This window comes from Triticum urartu, chromosome 1A (assembly GCF_056163025.1).
Source record: "Triticum urartu cultivar PI428250 chromosome 1A, HENAU_Tu73, whole genome shotgun sequence".
In the NCBI taxonomy this organism is placed as follows: domain Eukaryota; kingdom Viridiplantae; phylum Streptophyta; class Magnoliopsida; order Poales; family Poaceae; genus Triticum; species Triticum urartu.
The window spans coordinates 267,252,749-267,276,399 of NC_141873.1; the positions used below are offsets into that span (position 1 = coordinate 267,252,749).

The 23,651-nt window shown below is 44.1% G+C and overlaps 1 pseudogene across 1 annotated transcript; it reads left to right on the forward strand.

Annotated features, from left to right (window-relative positions):
- Window positions 1–124: 124 nt before the first annotated feature.
- On the forward strand, window positions 125–13,952 carry LOC125532814 (uncharacterized; annotated as a pseudogene). Its single transcript, XR_015613919.1, has 12 exons — window positions 125–581; window positions 823–1,078; window positions 1,992–2,303; window positions 3,216–3,297; window positions 3,602–4,073; window positions 4,259–4,358; window positions 5,280–5,342; window positions 5,417–5,483; window positions 6,031–6,246; window positions 6,323–6,442; window positions 8,931–9,083; window positions 10,294–13,952. The product of XR_015613919.1 is annotated as an uncharacterized LOC125532814 (transcript).
- Window positions 13,953–23,651: the final 9,699 nt, after the last annotated feature.

A 23,651-nucleotide genomic window follows, 5' to 3' on the forward strand; every position in this document is an offset into this window, starting at 1 on the left:
GTTTGTAAAATGAACGCGCGCTGTGCATTTTAGCCCGGCTGCTGGAGCGGGCGCAGCGTGCCGCGTCGAACCAGACGATAGACGATAGACGCGCACTAAAGCTGTTTTTTGCCCGCGCCGTGTTGGGCGCCTGGAGATGCTCTAACCCCTCTAGAAAAATAACCATTCGACGTCGCCATGGCGGCATCCAGCCCTTCCCCCACCTCCCTCCGTGAAGTCGAGCTCCGCCTCCTGCGCTGTACCTTCCCCACCGCAGCCTCCCGACCACCGCCTCATTCACCTCCCCCAGTCCACCCTCTCGGCCCCGTCGCCGCCTCCGCCCTCGCCGCTGTCGAGCTCGGGGACTACGCGGCTGCGCTCGCCTCCGCCGTCCCGCACATCCTCCGAGCCTCTGCCTCGACCGAGGCTGACGATGACTCCCCTGCGCAGTTCTACGGCCACCTCGCTGCCGCTGCCGAGGTGTTCGTCCTGGGGGATGACGGAGGAGGGGCGGCGGACGAGGGGTTCGAGTGCAGGTGCGCGCTTGTTCTCTCCGCAGCGGTGGCGGCGCTGCTCGCATTCACGCAGCAGAACGTGACAGGGTGAGTTGGTAAAGCTCAACTGTTTTCTACAGCATTTCATTATTATGGGATAACGTGTTTCAGCATATGGTTGCGTGGCTTGTAAAGTTTTGAATCGATAATTCGATTACTTGCATCTTCTCTCCTTTGTAGAAACTTCATTTAGTGTATTCGTCAAGCCTCCAGACATTTGTAAATTCTCTAGTACTATAGATGCTAATGTGGCTAATAATTATTTGAGTTTGTTTCCAACTATTTGCAGGCCTCCAAGAAAATATTCACCCTTTCCTTTCTTTAGTACTTCATCATTCGATGACGGGTTGTATAGTGATGCTGGAGGCAAGCAGGATCAATGGGCTTCCATTGATTCACATGTTCATGGGAAATTCGTTCCTTTTTGGACTTCATCATTGGATGAAAGGTGGTATAGTGATCCTGGAGGCAAATGGGAGGCATGGGCTTCTCATCATTTAGCTTCTTTTGGTTCCCATGTTCATGGGAAATTCTTGCTCTTGCAGGTATATATTTTCAGGTGGCTTGCTCTGTCCACTCATTGTAATTTTACTCGATTGGAGTTCCTTTCAGTTTTTATTTCTGTATACTCTACTTCCATCTTTTGTATGATCTGTCTGTAGACAGTTGCTTTACGTTGAAATATCTCATAATTTGTACTCCCTCCAATTCATATTAGTTGTCGCTGAAATGGACGTATCAAGACGCATTCTAGTGCTAGATACATCCGTTTGAGCGACAACTAATTTGGATCGGAGGGAGTAATACACTGGGACTATAGGTTTCTGTATGAGCTATAATATAGATTATTGTTAGCTCATTTAACGGATTTAACCATCCCGGATGAAGCTTGACCTGTCCGTATTAGTCATTTTTGCGCACATAACACGTACGGAACACATAATGACCGACACATTATATGTCTAATGACACTAGACGACAATGTGGCTATGGACATGCAAAGAAGTGTTAAGCAGGCTAAAGTTCCTTTTGATTTACAAAATTGGTGCATGTACTGTTACTCCAGTGTTTAGTACTAATTCAATTTAATTCAGTATTCCCTCCATCGCAAATGTGAGGCATATTTGATTCGTCAAGACAAGGCTATGACATATTAATGGAGTAACTGTTGGTCAAAGTCTTGTCTTAACAAGTCAAAATACATCTCTTTTTGGGTTGGAGGGGGATTATTGGATGTTAGCAGTGTTGTTGTTCCATCTCTTGGATCGCCTTTTCATTGGAAATGGGGCTTATTAAATGCATAATTTTGAAAGGTTATAACTTAGAACTTATAACTAGTGTTGTATGAGGGTACCTTTTGTTGGGCGTTGTGATTGATTTTGACATAAATTCAGAAAAATATATAGTGTATCTCATTTTTTGAGCAATCTTAGCTTTTATCTTGTTATTATTTTGCAGTTCATTGTCTTTGCGGAACTTCTGTTGACAAGCATAAAGAGCCTAGACTCTGACCTTTGCAGTGTATCATGGTGGCTGTGCAGATTATCCATGTCCCAGCAGAATATTTTAGATGAGCTATCATCCTCTTTGTTTGATCAAGTACAGGTGTACAAAAATAAAATGTTGGCCCACTTTGGTGAACTTGAAAGGGTTTCTAGCTACTGGGGTTCTTTCTTATGTGATGGAGAAGGCTCTTCTTTAGTCTCAGCTGCTCTTTTAGAAGCTGGACTTGCAGAGTATAAATAAGTATGGTCGAGTTGATGCTTCAAGGTAAGAAATCATATCACAAGTTTCCTAGAGGATATGTGTGCTTTTGTGTTCTCACAAGAACCTAAGCCTATGTCAGTATACTTGTATACTTGCCCTAAGGCAATTATTCAGGATCACTAGTGGTAGACTGAATAACAGTAAGAATGTATGAAGACATATATATGTCCAATTGTTGCTATCTAGGGCCTGTTCGGAGTCTCGCCACTCCACACGACTCCGCTCCCGGAGCGGCCCGAGCTTCAGTTGAAAATACGGAGTGGAGAAACAGATGCTCCGCAGATTCTCGTATTTCTCGGAGCGATGGATTGCCGAACAGGCCCCTAATATATCACTAGTTCATTTCTCTTAGGTTACATGTAAAACGAAGTAGATAGTTAGTGTACAAGTAGAAATAACTTAGATAGTAGATAGTTCATAAGAAGTCAAATGTCTTGTTTGTCAGACACTCAAAATACTATTTCTCACTACGTGGGATGTTCAGAAATTATTGTACAAGTAGAAATAACTTGGATAGTGGATAGTTGATAAGAAGTCATGTCTTGTATGTCAGACACTCAAAATACTATTTATCACTACATGGGATGTTCAGAGGCTGCCGTGAAGTTAAAGTGCTGGGCATAACATGTCTAGACTGACTTAAAGCACGAGCCAATAACTGCAAAAAGTTGATTACACATCCAGGGACATTTTTTCGGAAACAAATGTTCTCTATAGAAATATTTTCCATGAATGTTTGATAGCTTATCTGTGTTGTACTTCTAGATGAATACGTACCTGATTTACTATCATAGGGTACCGAAGCTTTCCTGATTTATTCAACCTGTATGCTGAATGGCAGTGGGAACAGAAAAACTGTAGCTGATCTGAGCATAATACTGTCCTAAAAGAATTATGGCGTTTGTATTTGTATAGGTTGCATCTGGATAGTGCTCAAGAGGTATGTGGGATTCATCTTTCCCTCACAGGGATTCTTGGTTTTCGAACAATACACCAGGTATATTGTGCTCGACCTCATGGCACTTCCTGTTTCTGTTTTAGCTTCTGGAGCTTGATGATAGAGGACCATGTCATTTTGCAAGAAATGCTTTTCAGTATTGACTTCCTTCTGAAAATAGACACTACCTGATTCCCTCGTAGTCTGACTTTTGAGGACCTTGTTAGAAAATGAGAGAACAATGATGTATACATCACATATATAGTTAAAAGCTACTTCATTTCTATCATTCATGTTGCTGTTGCATAACATATATGGAATCATTGTCCTTAATCTTTTTGAAATGATCAATCCTTTGGTATAGGTGGACGCGAAGTCCCAAATGGTACTTATTACAAAGACCACTAAACCAGCAGCTGATGAGGGGCAATCAACAGAACAAACAGGAGCTCCGGATGATGTTGTGGCTTTGTCAAAGACGAGGAGCTATGTTCCTGGTGAAAGTGTCTGTGATATACTAAGAACGCCTTTGCTAGCAGAAAATGTGAATTACTCGAATAGTGGAAGCACACATATATCACTAACTCCGGTCCAGCAAGCTGCTGTACTTGCACAATGTTTACATGTGAGTCGGAGGAGTCGGAGTGATGAAATGTTTGGTACGCTCATATTTTCATTTCTTCTGGACAGTACAAGATACATTTGGTCTGTTTCAAATATTAAATATGTAATATACGATCGGTGCCAAAATTTCTATCTCAGTTCACAAATAGGGTGCTCTACTACTGGGTCACAAAAATGTCCTATTTTGCTAACGATTTCAAAAATTGTTAGATGTTAAAGCATGATATGATCGGAGAGGTTCCAGCTGTTGATTATCTCGCAGTTCTCTTTTAGCTGTTCCTTTTTTGTGGTTTGCCTTTGTTCTTTTGTCTGGTTCTTGTTGATCCTTCTATTTTTCGTACTATATTTTTATATTATAATATAGGAAACCTAAGCTTAGAATAGCTTATTCCCCTAGTAAAACAGTACAAAGATCTTGAGAAGGCTTTGGATGCTTTTAGTCGTGCTGTGCAGATAGATCCTGAAAATGGAGAAGCATGGAACAATATAGCCTGCATGTATGCTCACCCTTCTATATTTATTCCTTCATTACTATGTTGTAGCTGTGATGGAATCAGGTGTCCTGTTTCTGTATTCATTCACCTCGTAGTTGCAGTTAGCTTCTCTTCCTTTGCACTGTTGATATTTCTTTATTTCAGTTGAACCCTTCAGTTCACCAGGTCAAACTAACGCCAGAACATTTTGGTTTTGACATGTTCACCTTATTGGATAGTGCTATCTGCTATGTTCTATCTTGGACTAGGAATAGCCAGCTTTCATAAAGAATGCATCGAGTTACTTTCGTATATAGTTCATTTGGAAATTATAGTGTACCAAACATGCAAGTCAAAGCTGCTACATAAGCTGCAATGCTCAGGTGGGGTTACATGTTCCGGGGAAGGAAGAACCACTCGTTTGTTTTGTGTACTTGTTGGCCCAAGAAATTTTTATGATATTTTGATTATAATGAAAGCAATACCATTTTGATCTTTGTGACATAAATTTGTTGGAAATTCTTTCTTCCTGTCGTACACTGGTATTTGGCTAGATGGTTTATGTGTGTGCTGCAAAAGCTGCAGTCCTTGTATTTCATAGTGGTATATATAGGATACAAGGTCGGTACATAGGTATGTCGGTTTGTACACTGGTACTTGGCTAGATGGTTTATGTGTGTGCTGCAAAGACGGCAATCCTTGTATTTCATAGTGGTAGGCATATATAGGATACAAGGTCGGTACATAGGTATGTCGGTTTGGACCTGACAGCCCACTAGTGGTAACCAAGATGACAAAATAAAGTTTCTTACTGCTACCTTAGTTTCTAAGGCTTACCTATTGAATAGTGGATACATAAACCTACTAGATTAAATCCTAAGCAAGGATTATTCTCACAAGATTTTCTCTTATCTGTTACTCTATCTAATAATGTCAGTTTTTCAGGCACATGATTAGAGGGAAGAGTCAAGCGTCAGTCCAGTCATTCAGGGAAGCTGTTAAGTTCAAGTGTGTATCACCTCCTATTCCATAAGTTTATTAAGTAAATTGTTTCTTATTAAAATTAAATCATTTATTTATAGGAGGAATAGTTGGCAAGTTTGGGAAAATTACAGTAAGGTTGCTTTGGACACAGGCAATATTCGACTGGTAAGAAGTATATTGATGTGGATTACTTTTCAGCTGATCACACACATCAGCACAATCCCCTTTATGGGATCTGATCCTGACTTTATACTCGTTAATTATCTTTTGTTTTTGTTGAAGGTAATAGAGCACATGAGAAACCCTTCTGTTAGTATAGTATATCTAAATAGATTAGTACTATGCATAGATAATTAAGAAGAAAAGAAACTACTCCAGCCACTGGTTGAGGTCAAAACTGACTTGCAGCGATGCTCTTCCCATGGCTTTTGGTAACTTGGCTTCTTGCATCATACTTACAGATATGCAATGGTTTGTTTCTTCCTTTACTTATTTAGTGTAATACCATTTGTAATCTTTGGTACTCAACGGTTTAATAATAGATCTTCATATTATACCAAGTTTGTTAATCTCATGAAGTAGATAGCTTTTCTCCATGTCTCCCTGTGGGGCGGAGATGTTCTCTCATTTGAATATCTGAGTATCTTAGGCCTATGCGCCAGCTATAATGTGTAGTAGAATGACAAAATATAATGCATGGTATCCTGTGCAGACACTTGAAGCTATCAAAATGGTATTAAATTTGTCCGTCAACAAGTGCTTCAATGTTGATTTACTGGACAAGGTGATGACCACCCTTGAAGAACAAGCTACTCATCTTAATGACACTCAAGAAGCTAAATCCATAGGCAACACTTCAGATGATTCAAATAAAGAGACCAGGCAATCAAGTCAATTATTAGATATAATTGGTGATATCCTTGAGCAGGTTCATAAGCTTTTACTTGGCTTTCATCTTTATTCCCGCATTGACCTGCAGTTTATCTGATTGGTTGTGTTTCTAGATTGTACAAAATGGGGCTAGCGTTCCGGAGATATGTGGATTATGTGCTAGATACCATAAGAGCAAGGGTGACCTCAAGAAATGTTCTAAAGCTTTGCTCAATCAAGTTCAATATCTAAAGGTTCATAAACTTAGTCCACACTGAATGACTCATTTATCTCTTTCTTTTTGGTTTTGCTATATGTCTTAATGTTTTACTTTGGTACATAGTACTTCTTTCCAGTAGTCCGCTTAGCCAACTGGAGATAGGGCACACACTGGGAAAATTGCATGTTTGAACATAAATATATTGAACAACACAAGTTCAACAAATAGAGTCGAGCACACTCAAATTGATATAACATGAAACCTATTAGCGCAGACACACCAGATTCTTCAAGTCGAGCACTCAAGATACATGTTCCTCTACATACAGTTCATCATCTCAAGCAATTTGAATTATATAGCTGCATCTGCACATGCTTAGGACTGCCTATTCTACACCAACACAACAGTGTGAGATGTGTCCTAAATATTCATCTTTTCTGTATTGGCGGACGGGTGAGCATCTGTGTTCAGAAATTTGGTTTTGACACAAAATCCAAATCTGGCTTGGAAGCTAAAGCCAACCAGATTCTTCTGGGATTCCCTTAAGTTTCCTCTCCTGCATGCTCTCTCTATATTTTTGGAACTTCTACATGTTATACTATTATTGACCTCTGAAGTGGCATGTGTGAAAAGTAACTTGGTATTCCTATTCCGATGTCTACTGTAGAGTCAAAAATACCAGGAATACTGAATTTCTTAACATTTTGGCCACTGTTGGGCATGCATGGTGGGTTTGTTTCTTTTGCTAATTTTTCTCGAACAAGCATCAAAATGCCTGTCGTTATGTGTTATGAAGAAGACACTGAGATTGCGCAGAAGTACAAAAGGCCAATGGCCAAACTGAAATAAAGACCTTCCAAAAAACAGAAGAGAACCAAACAAAATAACACAAAAGCTAAGCTTTATTAGAGCAGGTCAGAAAATTGGACAGCAGCGTATGCAGCTGTTCATGTGCGGTCAGGAGGGTGGCAGTATTGTGGCAACTTGCTTAACTCATTGTCTCCAGTGAGGAGAATAAGAAATGAGAGGCAATGTATAGTGTCCAAAGAAGGTGTCTGATTTTTTCTCCATAGTTTGCCCTTCAAATTGAGGTAATTGCTGTGGATCATTTCAAAGGTTAGAAATAGGATTTGTTAGCAACCGAATTCGATGAATACCAAAGTGACAATTTGGCCATCTGACAGAAAAATTGAAAAGAAATGCAAAATTTCATGTTTGAGGCATCGTCAAACATGTGGTGGGCAGTGGGCACTGAGAATTGCCAACGAGCCGAGCCAACGAGTGCACATCGTCTCCTCTCGGTCCTAGATCATTGACCAAAACATCACACACGCACTGTGTTGACGAGATACAACAACGCCTTGCCGTGCTCTCTTGTGCTGCTGTTCTGTTCTTCTGGATCATGCTGTACATCATGCATGCTGTGTGTGTAAATATCGCACGTCTTTGCATGCGAACATGGGTGTCGGAACTGACTCTGATTTAGTTTTTTGTCTTTGAATTCGGCTCAGGTGTCAAGAGTCTGATATGGCTGACTCGGCAATAAAAGTCTGCTGGCTATGCCATACAGTGCTGTGTGCAGACTAAATTGCACCCAGGTGACGGATTGGGGCATGCTGAGTCACCAGGCACACCTCTGACATAGACATTCTTGTAGCCTATAGAATGTAAGTGGCATGCTATTGGTGGTTGATGGTAAGATGCTGACCGGTGTCAGTCGCCCCATTTTGCCCGACCAACACAGCTCTTGTTCCATTGTGCTGCTCAGATGCATCGTGGCACCGCTGTCCGGGTTGGAGCTGTTGTAGTAATAGGATGGGGGCCATGGCCTTATCAAGAGTGTTATGGTCGTTGTCTGTGATGATGAGCAAGTGTGCTTGGACACTAGCATGCAGTGAGTCCTAGGGGTTAAGAGTGTGACAGAAAGCTGGCACACTAATAAGTTGGAGAAGGGGAATGGTGTGGGGAGGCACGAGAAAGAAAGAGTGGATGGTATTTACTTCCTCCGTTTAAAAATATAAGACATTTTGGCAAGATGTTTTAGCTTGCTATAAAACGTCTTATATTTTGGAATGGAGGAAGTAATTGACAGTGGCAAGATTTCCGTCTTTGCAATGGCATCTACAAATTGTGTGTGTTTGCGATATATTTGCTTTTACTGATTCTGCATACCTTGTAATAGTGTTTGTAAACCCTAATTGCTCCTTGAGCACCTTATGAAAAAAGGCCACCCACGGCAGTTGCACCATGTGTGGCCTCCCCCAAATCTCCTCTTCTCTGGTTTACAGTGTGTGTATTCGTATATCCTCACTATCTTGTTAAGTAGCACTGGCTTTAATTGATGTATAATTACTTATTCGTTTGGAAATTTTATGAATGCTGTGTAAGTGCTGACTTTATTTTCTTGTTGAATCCAAGTATTCTTATTTCATTGTTACTTTCTACTTGCAACAGACTGTGTACTGTATTTATGTTCTAGTACTCATAGTTCCACATCATCTTAGTGATTGTTATCCTCACAGGGTTCAGAATTATGTCATGACCATAAGAAGTTCAAAAAGTTTGCTCAAGCTTCTTTGCAGCTTTGCAAGTTCTACATGGAAATTTCATCCACGACAGGAAGGAAACAAGAATTATTGTTAGCTGAGATGCATCTTAAAAGCTCCTTGAAAGAGGTACCTGACTTTTGGTTTTGCTGCCCACTATATATAGTTCATGAGGAAATATCGCAAAATCTCAACCACTCTGGCACTTATATCACTTAACCACCACTTTTGGAAAAAAAATCATATGACCACCATTATAGCCAGGGGACTGTGTCTTAAAGACGAAATATTACCCCTTAGGTCTCTTAACAGCCTTGGCCCACATGTGCCGAGTAGGCAATGGTCCGTCCTGTGACGCAGCCATGTAGCAGATGGACGAGACACGAGTTGAGGCCGACCAGCCGGTGTATAGCATGCTCTCCCGCGTCTCTCGCCTCCCTGCTATTATTTTTCCTGCCAAGAAAACTTTCGAGTTGCTGCCATCCGCCGCATCCAAGTACGCCATAATGGAGAGGTGAAGAATGGATAATGTTCAGTGAGCAGCCAAGCAACTCAAGCAGCTCGATAAGTTCCAAGTTGGGGATGAAGGTCAAGAGTAATCTTTTAACAGCACGTGCTCTCAAATAGGTCAAGCATTGAAGTGTGGTGCAAAGAAATTACAACAATGATGCTACGGCTGCATAGGATCATTGCTTTGGCTGTCCTGCAGCGTGACCGATAGACCGTGCTGCTGTAACACCTGGTTTGACAGTTTGTAAAACCGATAGTTTAGCTGTATATCTTTTTCAGACCACACATTTATTGAATTTTAGGGACTCAGTGTTTGATCGGTATTGGGGATTTGCTTTGTAAGTTAGCCGAGTTGAAACAGGCTGAACTGAGTTCCACAAATGAAGTGAACGACAGCAGTACTCTCGTGTGGCTTATACTGGCTAGGTCAGGCTCAACCCGTGATTCATCGGTCTACCTTCTGGTGGTGCTTCTCTGCCTCCTCAGCACTGGCATATGGGAGCAAGCAGTCGGTAAGGCTGTTAAGAGCCTGAACGTGTGAGATCTGGGCTTTGAGACACAGGCTGCCCATAGATTGGTGGTAAAAAGCAACGTTGATACCTCAACAGTTGTGGTTTTGCAATATTTACTATTAATTCTTGAATGATCGCAAGGATGTAGAGTAGCCATCTTTAACAACAAAATTTAGTTCATGAACATGTGAAATGCAGACCAGGAATGACACGATGAAAAGAAAGCCATGCCATTTATAATAACTGACCCATTTCTCTCAGTACTGGAATTTGAGAAGTTCTCCCTGATAATATAATATTGATCTTATCTTATGTAGGCCATGGACTTCGTAGGTTCAGAGGAGTATCAAGAACTTGCTGACTGACTTGTTGAATTAAAGGACCTGATTGGTGCTGCCTAGACTTGTTGAGGTAGGTTTGAGTTTTTTTTTCTATTTTAGGCTTGAATTTTTATCTCTTTGTTTTCTTTTACTTGTGATTTCTTTCGCTGAGGCTGTTAATATTCTCCTGAGACTTGTGGGGCAGTGGGCACTGGTCTTAGAAAGTGGGAAATATGTTTCTGGGTTATCTTCGTACTCCCTCCGTTCCTGAAAGTAAGGCGTATATTTTTTTCCCAGAAGTCAAACAATACAATGTTTGACTAACTTTTTGGAAAAAACGACCAAAATCTATAATACTACATTGACATGGTATAAAAATATTATATTATGTATTTAACTGTATTGATCTGGTATTGTAGAAATTAATAGTTTTTCTATAAACTTGATCAAACTTCACTGTTTGACTTTTGAAAAAAAAACTGTTGGCCTTACTTTTAGGAACGTAAGAAGTATTTTTCCAACAATTTGTCGTGTGTGCAAATGCATTGTTTGGCATAAATCTGTAAGTAACTTGGCAAAACCATAAAGGTATAAACCAACAAATATCAATTAGGGGTGGCTACTGCCAGCAGCGCATGTATGTGTACCCATTATAATAACTTTTGTTGTAACCATGCACCACTTCACCAAATTATTGTACACAAGCTAGTTTTTATGTTTGAAGAATAAACGAGTTATCTCCAGCTGCAAAGCTTGGTGTTGATGCAATAATGCTATTTGTTTTCGCCTTTAGGCACGATACCTAGAATGTATAGCGCTGGTAGGAACCAGATCCCTACCAGGGCGTGGTCTCAGGTTGTAGGGGTGGAAGGAGGGATGGCGTGGAGGAAGGAGAGAGAGAGAGAGAGAGCAGGGGCGGCAGCTAGGGTTAGGTCTCCCGGCTCCCTAAGGAAGCCGAGCAAATATGATTGCTTCTTGCTTAATCCCAAAACAGGTCCTTACACGAGTTTACATAATCCTCTTAATAAGATAATTGGGCTAAGCCCCTAATAACGATAAAATAAACTGGGCCACAACTAACTGGGCTAAGCCCCTAATATGCCGGTCATAACATCCTTCCCGCCTGCACAAACAGCTCGTCCTCGAGCTGGAAGGCGGGGAAGGTCAACGGTCGCCAAACACCTCCGCGTCAACTAGGGCGGGCTTGTCGCCGAGCCCGACGGTGGCAGGGTCCTCCTCAATGTAGTCTGCAGCCTCCAGGTAGAAGAGTCGTGGGTAGACGTGGCCCGGTATGTAGGGCTCGTCGTAGTTGAAGCACAACCCTTGGCGGCGACACTCGAGTTGATCGTCCTGTTCGAGGGCGTAGTACTACGTTTGTGCGGCTCCTCGGAGATGATACGAGGCGATCCAGGTGCGGTCGGACGCGAGCGTGCGCTGTCCTTGGAAAAATTGGTCGCATTGGTTGAGCCAATTCAGGGGGTCGACGGTGTCGTCGTAGGTCGCGAACTCCAGCTTGGAGAATCTCGGCGGCGTCTGGACGTGGACGACGGGCGGGTGCGCCTCGTCAGCACGGAGCAGCGAGGATGACGGGGCCGAGTAGGCGGGCATCAGGATGTTGCCCTAGAACAGGGTCCCGTCGACGCTGGCGAAGGGCTCAGCGGCGCCCGAGGACTCGCCAAATTGCATGGCCGGGTGCATCGCCTGCGGGTGCGGCCCGACTGAGGCCGTCATGTAGACCGGCTCAAGGGACCCAATGAGCCAGGCCGGTAACGGAGATGGCAATGGGGGAAACCGGACCTGGTGGATGGGCACCCCCGGGCCCGTTGTTGGGATGCCCAGTGGCGGCGGCTGCAGCTGTTGCCCCTGTTGCATGGTGGAGGCGCTGGGATTCGTCGCTGGTGGTGGCAGCCGCTGCATGGCGGCGGCGACGGGGGTCGCCGAGGATGGCGGCTGCCGCAGCGGCTGCTGCGGCGGCGGGGCGGTGGCGAAGGGCACAGGCGGTTGCGGCCCATAGGATCTCGCGAGGAACGTGTAGATGCTCGTGACCGCCTGGGCGAGATCCCGGATGGCAGCCATCATCTCCTCCGGGGTGAAGACGACGGGGACGGGTGCGGGGAGGAGCGTCCCGCCGACTGCTCGTAGAGGCCGTGCCGGAAGCCGGTGCTGCTCCAATCTCATGTCGGCAGCCTCCTTGTCGTCGGAGAAGAAGAGAAGCCAATCGTCCTTTTGCATCGACGAATCGTAGCCGGCGGAGCAACAACCGAGCGATGACTGAGCCTGCACTCTACGGCCACGTGGTCATCGCCGGTGGTCAGAGGGGGCAGCTACGGATCCCATCTGTCGTGGGGAGGCTGCGGACGACTGTAATCGGGTGACGGGTCTCACATCAGCGGGTCGTGGGAGAGGAAGTTAGCTGGCGGCAATCAAGCGACGGAGGGGCGGCCTGGCCGGGGAAGGACGACGTGGGGGAGGGGAAAGGGGCGCCGATGCCGGTGAAGGACAACGGGGAAGGTTTTTCAGCGACAACGGGCGTAGTGGAGCTTTTCCTTGCCAAGACAAGAGAGCACGGGAAGGTTCCAAGTGGAGGTTCATGGCTTCGCGTGGCCGAAATTTGTTTTTAGGCACGGTGAGCGCGTTGGATATGTTACTTGCCTAGATTATGCAATACTTTGTTATCGGATTAATAACAAGGACCATGCAATCTGAATTATGTTATTGATTATGTAGGTGACATACTTACTAATAAAGAAAATAGGATTATTAGTCCGTCATACTATTTTGCAGAAAACCCTCTGATGATTCTATTAATCAACCTATAGTCCATTTTAAGTCAATTTTTCACTTTTGCATAAACCCCCTGATATTTTTGATAATCAATCGCAAGCCAATTTTTTGCTTTTGCAGGAACCCCTTGATAATTGGGTTAATCAACCGCAGTACGGAACAAATGATTTTTAAAAATATCCAAATCTTTTAAACGGTAACTCCAAGTTTAACATGTTATATATGTGATTTGATTAAAAATATAGAATCTGAATATGATGTTATTTACCTGTTAACCATTAAAAAAGCTATTTAGGGTGCAACCTTAACCAATAGCGCATGATCCGTCTTTCTTTCATACCGATGTCAATTAGGACTGAAAATGAGCACCTCGACAAAACTAGGATTGAGACGAAACAAATCTTCTATAACCGCACGTGCACACCTCGCCAAAATGTCACAAGAAAAGCATATTTCTCATCTTATGTCGAGAGAGATGTTTTAGGATTGACAATATTTAAAAGCGTTGTTATTGTGTGGGCAGTGAGGCCACCGTAGGCGATGGTGGAAAGGAGGATAAATGGCGACACCACATGGGATACCATGTGTTAAAATAATATATGTGGACCTATTGCGGTCTTGAGTTATAGTTATTGTGTTAGGGAAGTGTGGTATTTTCTTCTCCGTTGCAAGGCACAGGCTCTTTGCTAGTGTTGCTTATTTGTCTTATTGTTTCAGTTATCAAAATAACCTAGTGTGATGACTAGACTATTCTAGAGTTTCACCTCAAGACTTCCCATAGCAGATTTCCCAATAATAGTCATCAAGTTATTCAGTTATGGTCACTAGATGATTATTATTATTATTATTATTATTATTATTATTATTATTATCATTATCATTATCATTATCATTATCATTATCATTATCATCATCATCATTATTATTATTATTATTATTATTATTATTATTATTCAACAAGTTTTTAGTTACCGAATTTCCCAATAATAGTCTCTGGTTATTCGGTGAAGGTCACCAGATTATGTTGGTTATTCTAGGCACCAGATTTTCCACTTATAATCACCATGTTATTCGGTGACGATCATTGGGTTATTCTGTGATAGTCACCAGGTTATTCCAGGTACCAAATTTTCACTGTAATAAACACCTATTGGGCGTAGCTATCAGGGCATTAGCACCACACATGTCGTGGCTATCAGATAAAAAATGATGATAATTACCAGGTTTTTGGTTCGTGGCTATCATGAAAAGCTATCAAAATCTAGAAAAACAAAACACAACATGCTCAAATGTAGTGGAGGAACACCAAGGAGGAAAGTGAGGAAGGCATCAAGGCAAGGGTACTCCACTTGCTCGACGGAGAACCTAGGTTGCATCCGGACACACTATGCTGGTCACAATGCTCCCGGCAGCATGTGACGGTCGTGTGAGGACCCATACCCCACGAAGATGACCCCTGGGTTGGCAAGGGGCAGAGCGCAACGAGGAATGAGCTCGATGTCAACCTAGGTGAGGTGAATGAAAAAGAGGTTGGAATCGCTCGAGGCTTAACATGCCCACAGATCCTTCACCATGTATTTATGCAGGAAAGTACGTACTACCGGAAGCAGATGTAGAGATAGAAAGGGTTGTGATACCACCAGGCATTTACCAACTCTAATCTACTCACCTCCGTTTATAAATATAAGATGTTTTAGCTTTTTCCATATTCACATGTATCTAGACATGTTTTACTGTCTATGTTCACCCATTTCAGTCTGTATCAGTTCACATTTTAAAATTCTAAAACATCTTATATTTAGGAATGGAGGGAGTATTTTGTTACTTGTGCCACTTTTGAGCCTTGATGTTCCTTATAATTCCTTTCAAATACAACTTCATATAGTTAGCATCACTTCTTGATTCCATTTGGTTTTGTGCCATGGATGCAACAGGTCATCTAATGTACCTAAACACTTACTATTGGTCAATGCATCGTGGAACCAGCATTACAAAATATGTTCACTCATACTATTTGATTCCTTGCGCTAGGAGAAAATAGTCATCATAGATGACAAATGATTTGGATATATGGACCACCATTGCATACTGCCAACAAACCCCGTCTCGATGTGATGTGTGGATTAGTTGACTGGATTATGCTGGTTCTAGCTTCCTGTAGATATTTTTTTGTTGAAGGAACAACCTTGTATTCCATTACAAACCTTGTATTCCATTACAAAGTTAGACCAGCGAATCGCCAGCTACTGAGTTCACAACAAACTCAGGGCTCCTTTGATTCAAAGAAATTTTATAGGATTTTCAGAGGATTGAAATCCTTATGATTTTTTTCCTATATTGGTCCTTCGATTCATAGGTTTGAATCTCATAGGAATTTTTCCTATGGAATCTTTTGTACTACATTTCATAAGAAATCTAACATCCACTCCAACCTCCTTTTACAATTCTTTTGTTTTTTCTGTGTCATCGAACACTCATTGCTAATCCTATAGAATTCAATTGGGCATGCCACTCCAACCCTATACTTTTCCTATTCATATGTTCTTAAAATCCTACGAATCAAAGAGGCACTCAGGGAAATAGCCTAGCCAAGTTTCATATTCACCATCTCCTAATCTTACACCATGTGCTGCTAGGCTGTGAGCTGCTACACTACAAGATCTTGGACAAACACTAACATTTACATCATTAAAAGCCACATTCAACTGAAATTTTATTTCCTGAAACACAACACCTAAAGTCGACAAGCATACTCCTCGCTTGAGATCGCCTGCTTCAACACCACGGAGTCTATTTCAAATATCACAAGATTACATACCATTTGTGCAGTAGTATTGATTGCATTTAACATGGCCGGGGCTTCGGCGTGGAGAGCATTGGATACATGTTTCAGATTTCCTGCTCCCGCAGCCATAAACCCCATGCACGAGACAATGACGATTCATGAAAACCAAGCACCATCAGTATTTATTTTGAGGATCGCACTTGGGGGAGGAGACCAACACATGGTGGAATCTTGTTTCTGGGTGCTCCTCTGCTTCTTAAGGTTCCTGCATTCAATAAAATGGTGGTTAATTGTGACACCTCTGATTTGACCGTACACTAATCATACACGCAAACGTGTACGATCAAGATCAGGGACTCACGAGAAGATGTCACAACACAACTCTACAAATAAAATAAGTCATACAAGCATCATATTACAAGTCAGGGACCTCGAGGGCTCGAATACAAGAGCTCGATCATAGACGAGTCGGCAGAAGCAACAATATCTGAGTACAGACATAAATTAAACAAGTTTTCCTTAAGAAAGCTAGCACAAATTGGGATACAGATCGAAAGAGGCGCATGCCTCCTGCCTGGGATCCTCCTAAACTACTCCTGGTCGTCGCCAGCGGGTTGCACGTAGTAGTAGGCACCTCCCGAGTAGTAGTAGTCGTCATCGACAGTGCCGTCTGGCTCCTCGGCTCCATCGTCTGGTCGCAGCAATCGAGTATAGAAAAGAGGGAAAAGGAGGAGCAAAGCAACCGTGAGTACTCATCCAAAGTACTCGCAAGCAAGGAGCTACACTACATATGTATGCATTGGTATCAAATGGAAAAGGGGGTATCATATGTGGACTGAACTGCAGAATGTCGGAATAAGAGGGGGATAGCTAGTCCTTTCAAAGACTACGCTTCTGGCAACCTCCATCTTGCAGCAGAAGAAGAGAGTATATGGTAAGTTCACCAAGTAACATCGCATATCATAATTCTAACCGATGATCCTCCCCTTGTCGCCCTGTGAGAGAGCGATCACCGATTGTATCTGGCACTTGGAAGGGTGTGTTTTATTAAGTATCCGGTTCTAGTTGTCATAAGGTCAAGGTACAACTCCAAGTCGTCCTGTTACCGAAGATCACGGCTATTCGAATAGATTAACTTCCCTGCAGGGGTGCACCACATTTCCCAACACGCTCGATCCCCTTTGTCCGGACACACTTTTCTGGTTCATGCCCGGCCTCGGAAGATCAACACGTCGCAACCCTACCTAGGCACAATAGAGAGGTCAGCACGCCGGTCTAAATCCTATGGCGCAGGGGTCCGGGCCCATCGCCCATTGCACACCTTCATGTTGCGAGGGCGACCGGTGAGCAGACCTAGCAACCTCCATTACAAAGGAAGTTACGTTACGCGGTCCAACCCGGCGAGCGCCGCTCAGTCGCTGACGTCACGAAGGCTTCGGCTGATACCATGACGTCGAGTGCCCATAACTGTTCCCGCGTAGTTGGTTAGTGCGTATAGGCCAGTAGCCAGACTCAGATCAAATACCAAGATCTCGTTAAGCATGTTATCTTGAAGTAACCGCGAACGCCGACCAGGGCCAGGCCCACCTCTCACCTGGGTGGTCTCAACGTACCCTGTCGCTCCGCCACAAAGATCCACACAGAGGGCCTCGGGAAAGTATGTCCTTCCAGCCCCAATTCGTGAATCAACCGCGAGTACTCAACGAGCCGACCTGACTTTAGTCACAACATATATCATGTGTAGTAAGTATAGTATATACCCGTGATCAACACCCGATGTGATCACGCCCCGATAGTATAGCATGGCAGACAGACAAGAATGTAGGGCCACTGATGATAAACTAGCATCCTATACTAAGCATTTAGGATTGCAGGTAAGGTATCAGTAGTTGTAGCAACAATGACAGGCTATGCATCAGAATAGGATTAACGAAAAACAGTAACATGCTACACTACTCTAATCCAAGCAGTAGAGAGAAGAGTAGGCGATATCTGGTGATCAAGGGGGGGCTTGCCTGGTTGCTCTGGCAAGAGAGAGGGGTCGTCAACACCGTAGTCGTACTGGGTAGCAGCGATGTCGGTCTCGGTGTCTAGCGAGAGAAGAGGGGGAAAACAATAAATATTAAGCAAACAGATGCATAGCGATGCATGACATGACAAGTATCGGTGCTAGGGGTGCCCTAACGCGGTATGAGGAGGTACCGGTGAAGGGGGGAAACATCCGGGAAAATATCCTCGGGGTTTCGCGTTTTCGAACAGATGAACTGGAGGGGGAAAGTTGCGTGTTCACTATGCTAGGGATGCGTGGCGGACGAACGGGCTACGTATCCGGGTTCGTCTCGTCGTTCTGAGCAACTTTCATGTACAAAGTTTTTCCATCCAAGTTACGGTTTATTTTATATTGATTTTAAAAGATTTAAATCATTTTTAGGATTTATCTAATTTATTTAATCCAACATTATCCAGAATAGTATTTGCTGACATCAGCATGACGTCAGCAGTTGACCTGGTCAACCTGACAGGTGGGTCCCACTAGTTATAGATTGTTTAGTTAATTAACAGTAGTTAATTAGGTTAATTAGTCATTAGGTTAATTAATTAGAATTAATTAAGTTAATTAGTTTTATTATTTATTTATTTATTTATTTATTTTAATTCTTTTTTTAAAATTGTTCTGGGTGGGCTTGCCCTTGATCCCGAAGCGGTGAGCACCCTTCATTGGTGTAACTCGGAGATAAGCCTTTTCGCCAGGTTGATAGACCATGTCTTTGTTATGACGGTCATACTGACTTTTCTGACGTGACTGAGCAGTCTTGAGATTCTCACGAATAATGCGGACTTGTTCTTCGGCATGTTGGATAATATCCGGACCGAAGAGTGGACGTTCCCCAGTTTCTGACCAGTTCAGAGGGGTTCGACACTTTCGTCCATATAACACTTCGAAGGGGGACATCTTCAGACTAGCTTGATAGCTATTATTATAAGAGAACTCGGCATATGGAAGAGATTCCTCCCATTTCTTGCCGAAGGAAATTACACAAGCTTGAAGCATGTCTTCGAGAACTTGGTTGACACGTTCAACATGTCCTTGCGACTGAGGATGAAATGCAGTACTGAACGACAGATGAGTTCCCATAGCTTCTTGGAAACTCTTGAAGTGAATAAGCTACTTGTTCAACATGTCCTTGCGACTGAGGATGAAATGCAGTACTGAACAACAGATGAGTTCCCATGACTTCTTGGAAACTCTTGAAGTGAATAAGCTACCACGGTCCGAACTGATAACCAGTGGAATACCGTGAAGTGAAACAATTCTGGACATGTAGAGAGTTGCAAGCTGACTAGCCGTGATTGTTTCTTTGACCGCCAGAAAATGTGCAACTTTAGAAAGCCGGTCAATGATGACAAGAATAGCATCATTACCTTTCTGCGATTTGGTAAATCCAGTGACGAAATCCATTTCGACATGATCCCATTTCCACTCAGGAATAGAGATATGTCGCAGAGTTTCAGCAGACCTTTGATGCTCTGCTTTGATACGACGGCAAACGTCACACTCAGCAACATAACGAGAAATGTCCTGCTTCATATTAGACCACCAGAATCCCTGACGGATATCCTGGTACATCTTTGTACTACCGGGATGAATAGACAAAGGCGTATCATGAGATTCTTTCATAACCTTTTTAGTCTGATACAGGTTTTACCTCGAACATGGTACCACTAGGCGGCCTTTGAAGTACAAGGCGCCATCATCGGCGATAGTGAAGAATGAGGGCTTCCCTTCTGCTAGATGGCGTTTAATCTTCTGGACTTCAGAGTCGTAACCTTGAATAGTCTTTATACTATCTATGAGATCTGGTACGACAGCCAGGGTATTTAGCGAACCCTTAGTAACAACATGAAGATTCATCTTTTGAAACTCTAGGGGAGGGGGGGCGAGTGCTCCAGGAGAAACAATATGAAGGTTCAACTTTCTAAATTCTTCGACAAGCGAGGGCTGAACCTTGTGAACCTGGAGGTGGTTGCAGTAAGACTTGCGGCTCAAGGCATCAGCCATTACATTAGCCTTGCCGGGGGTATAGCATATACCCACGTCAAAGTCTGCAACAGTCTCCATCCATCTCTGCTGCCGGAGGTTCGGGTCTGGTTGAGTAAACAGGTACTTCAGACTTTGGTGGTCGGTGAAGATCTCGCAATGATTACCGAGAAGGTAATGTCGCCACTGCTTCAGTGCATGAATGACAGCAGCAAGCTCGAGGTCGTGAACCGGGTAGTTTTCTTCGTGAGGGCGCAGTTGACGAGAGGCATAAGCAATCACTCTGCGCTCTTGCATTAGGACACAGCCTAATCCTTGACGGGAAGCATCGCAGTAAATGACGAAGTCCTTCTTAGTATCAGGTGGAGCAAGTACGGGGGCAGAAGTCAACTTGTCTTTGAGCGCCTGGAAACTTTCCTGACACTTGTCTGTCCAGTCAAACTTGACACCCTTATGCAACAGATTAGTCAGGGGCCTGGCAATCTTGGAGAAGTTCTCGACGAATCGACGGCAATAGCTGGCGAGACCGAGAAAACTTCAGACTTGCTTGACATTCTTCGGGGGAGTCCAATCGAGAATAGCCTGAACTCGTTCAGGGTTGACGGCAATACCATCCTTGGAGATGACATGCCCAAGATAGGTTACTTCGGGGAGCCAGAATTCACACTTGGAATACTTAGCATAGAGTTGATGCTCTCGAAGCTTTTCCAGCACAAGACGAAGATGTTCAACATGTTCTTCTTTGTTCTTGGAAAATACAAGGATATTGTTCAAATAAACCACGACGAACTTGTCGAGGTAATCCATGAATATATAGTTCATCAGACGAGAGAAAGTGGCTGGAGCATTCGTTAAGCCGAATGACATGACGGTGTACTCGTATGATCCATATCGAGTCACGAAGGCGGTCTTTGGAATATCCTCTTCACGAACACGGATCTGATGGTAACCCAACCTCAAATCGAGTTTGGAGAACACTGATGAGCCAGCCAGTTGATCATAAAGATCATTAATCCGAGGAAGAGGATATTTATTCTGAATGGTAGCTTGGTTTATAGGACGGTAGTCTTGGACTAATCGGTTCGTCCCATCCTTCTTCTTAACAAAGAGAGAGAAGGTGCTCCCCAAGGAGAGGAACTAGGGCGAATGAAACCTTTGCTAAGAGATTTGTCGATTTCCTCCTTAAGCTCAATGAGTTCATGCGGCAACATCTTGTAGGGTCGTTTGGCTATAGGAGTGGTGCCTGGTTTCAAGTCGATGATGAATTCGACAGCTCTAGCATGGGGAATCCCTAGAAGTTCTTCCGGAAAGACGTCTTGGAATTCACGAACGATGGGAATGTTTCCAATACCCTCGAGTGGTGCAGTGTTCAACGCATTCAAGGCATAAAGCCGTGCATCGGTGTTCTGAACTAGATGAGCTTGGTAAGCAATTATTTCATCAGAAGGGTGTAGCAGATGGACGATCTTAGTGGCGCAAACTATAGAAGCAGTATGCGCTTTCAACCAATCCATTCCCAGAATAAGGTCGATACTACAGGACTTCAGTACGATGGGAGAGACAAGGAATTCCAGTCCTTCGATTTCAACGGGGACGTCGTTGCAAATCATGGAGGTCCGACATTGGCCCGCGGGAGTGTGTACTAATAGTGAAGTTTTCATGTCCTCGCTTTTAATGCCATGCATGAATGCAAAATCCTCTGACATGAATGAATGTGATGCACCTGTATCAAATAAAACAGATGCTGGTACTGAATTTACGAGGAGTGTACCCATCACGGTAGCAGGCTGGTCTAGAACTTCATTGAGATCAACGTGGTTGGCATGAACACGACCATAAGACTTGGCATTGTTGTTGCGAGGCTAGTTGCTTCCACGGCCAGCTGCAGGAAGGGCCAGTTGATTCTGGTTCTGAAAGCAGTTCCTGGCGAGGTGACCTGGTTGGCCACACTTGTAGCACAGACCATTATTGGGAGTGGGAACAGGAGCTCGGGGTGGAGTTGGAAGTCTTGGCTGCCTAGTTGGTGGGGGAGGCAGACGCGGTGCAACATAGGACTGTCTTGGAGCAGGTGCAGTTGGCTGGTACATGTTGTTGGGAATCAATATCCTACGCTTCTGCGAGGACGGGCCCGAAAATGAGCCCGTGTCACGGTTGCGCCTGTGAGAGCTCTGGTGTTCCTGCAGACCAGTTTCGACATTGATGACCTTGTTCACTAAGGTGGCGGAATCAATAAAGTTATGCACTAAAAGTGCGAGCTTGATGTCAGCTTGAAGGCCATCACGGAACTTCTCCTGTCTGCGTGCATCAGTTGCAATGTCTTCTTCAGCATAGCGGGACAGATTCAGAAACTCCCGCTGATAAGCTTCCACAGTTTTGTTACCTTGGGTGAGATTGCGGAACTCGCGCTTCTTCTGATCCATGACTCCCTAAGGAATGAAGCGGGTACGGAAAGCAGTTTGGAAGTCTGGCCAGGTGATGATTGTTCCAACTGGCAGAGTACGTCTGTGGCTGTCCCACCATTGAGCAGCGGGCCCTTTCAGGAAGAAGGAAGCAAAGGTGACATAGCTGGCAGGGGCTACATCAGCAGACTCCATCTCATAGGTGATGTCACGGAGCCAGTCATCAGCATCGAGAGGCTGAGTTGAGCTGCGATACACCGTTGGGTTGAGGCGCATGAAATCCTGCAGAGTCACTTGGGCTAGCTGCTGGTTCATATTGGGGCGAGGAAACTGAGCCATCATATTTTCCATAAATTGGCGGTTCAGCTCGAACTGTTGGATCATACCAGCCATGTACTCAGGCGGTGGTGGGGCATGGCCACCACGACCACGACCACCTGGTCTAACCATCCTGCTAATATATAAAAGGGGTAGTTCAGCATTGAGAAATTGCAAGGACAAGAATCATTCATGATGAAACATGCATAATGAAAAGAACATGATAAACACTACATAGTAGTTGGCATATCTTACAAAAGAGATCATGCACAGAGTTCGATACACAGAGTTCAGTACATAGCCTAAGAACATCATAGGCGGCACGCATGCTCGCGGTGATTGCATCTAACACTAACAAGCAAGCCTACATCAGTCCCAGGAGGAACTTCGAAGGTAGGTGTAGCCTGACAGCTGGTAGTGACGCGACGGGAAGTCCTCCGCGTGAGTAGCCTGGGGTCCGCGGATACTCTGGTGCGGAACCCGGCGCGCAGGTGGCAGAAGAGGACCAAGTGCGGGAGAGTAGCCTCCCACATCTGGCCAGCCGACGCCCTGGGGCATCACGGTCCTGGCAGGGTAGATCACAGAACGCGACAGATCACTAGATCGGACAGAGGGGTGCAACAGCGTCAGAGCATGGTACAGGTGCTGACGGATGGTGTACAACTCGTGGCGAAGAGCTCAGTTAGCTTTATCTAGCCCATCAGCATGCAAAACCAGGTTCTGATGGTAGAAGGGCTCTCGGTTGATAGTGGAGTAGGCATCATTGTAGTACCCCTCCGCACCAATATCGGATGCGATAGCAATGTGCCTGAAAGGGGAGGTGTTCAACTCCTGATACTCTCCACGAAGACGTGTCAGAGCAGCATAAGCAGTATCGTGGACCGCCATGTCGATAGTCACTCCAACACCATGAGCAGTGTGCAGCACGGTAGTGGAGTCATACTCCCGAGAGTAGAGGTGGATGATGGCACGGTACTGCTCCTGGTTGAAGTTCTGATACTCCTCATAGACGGTGTACTCAGGGTGCCAG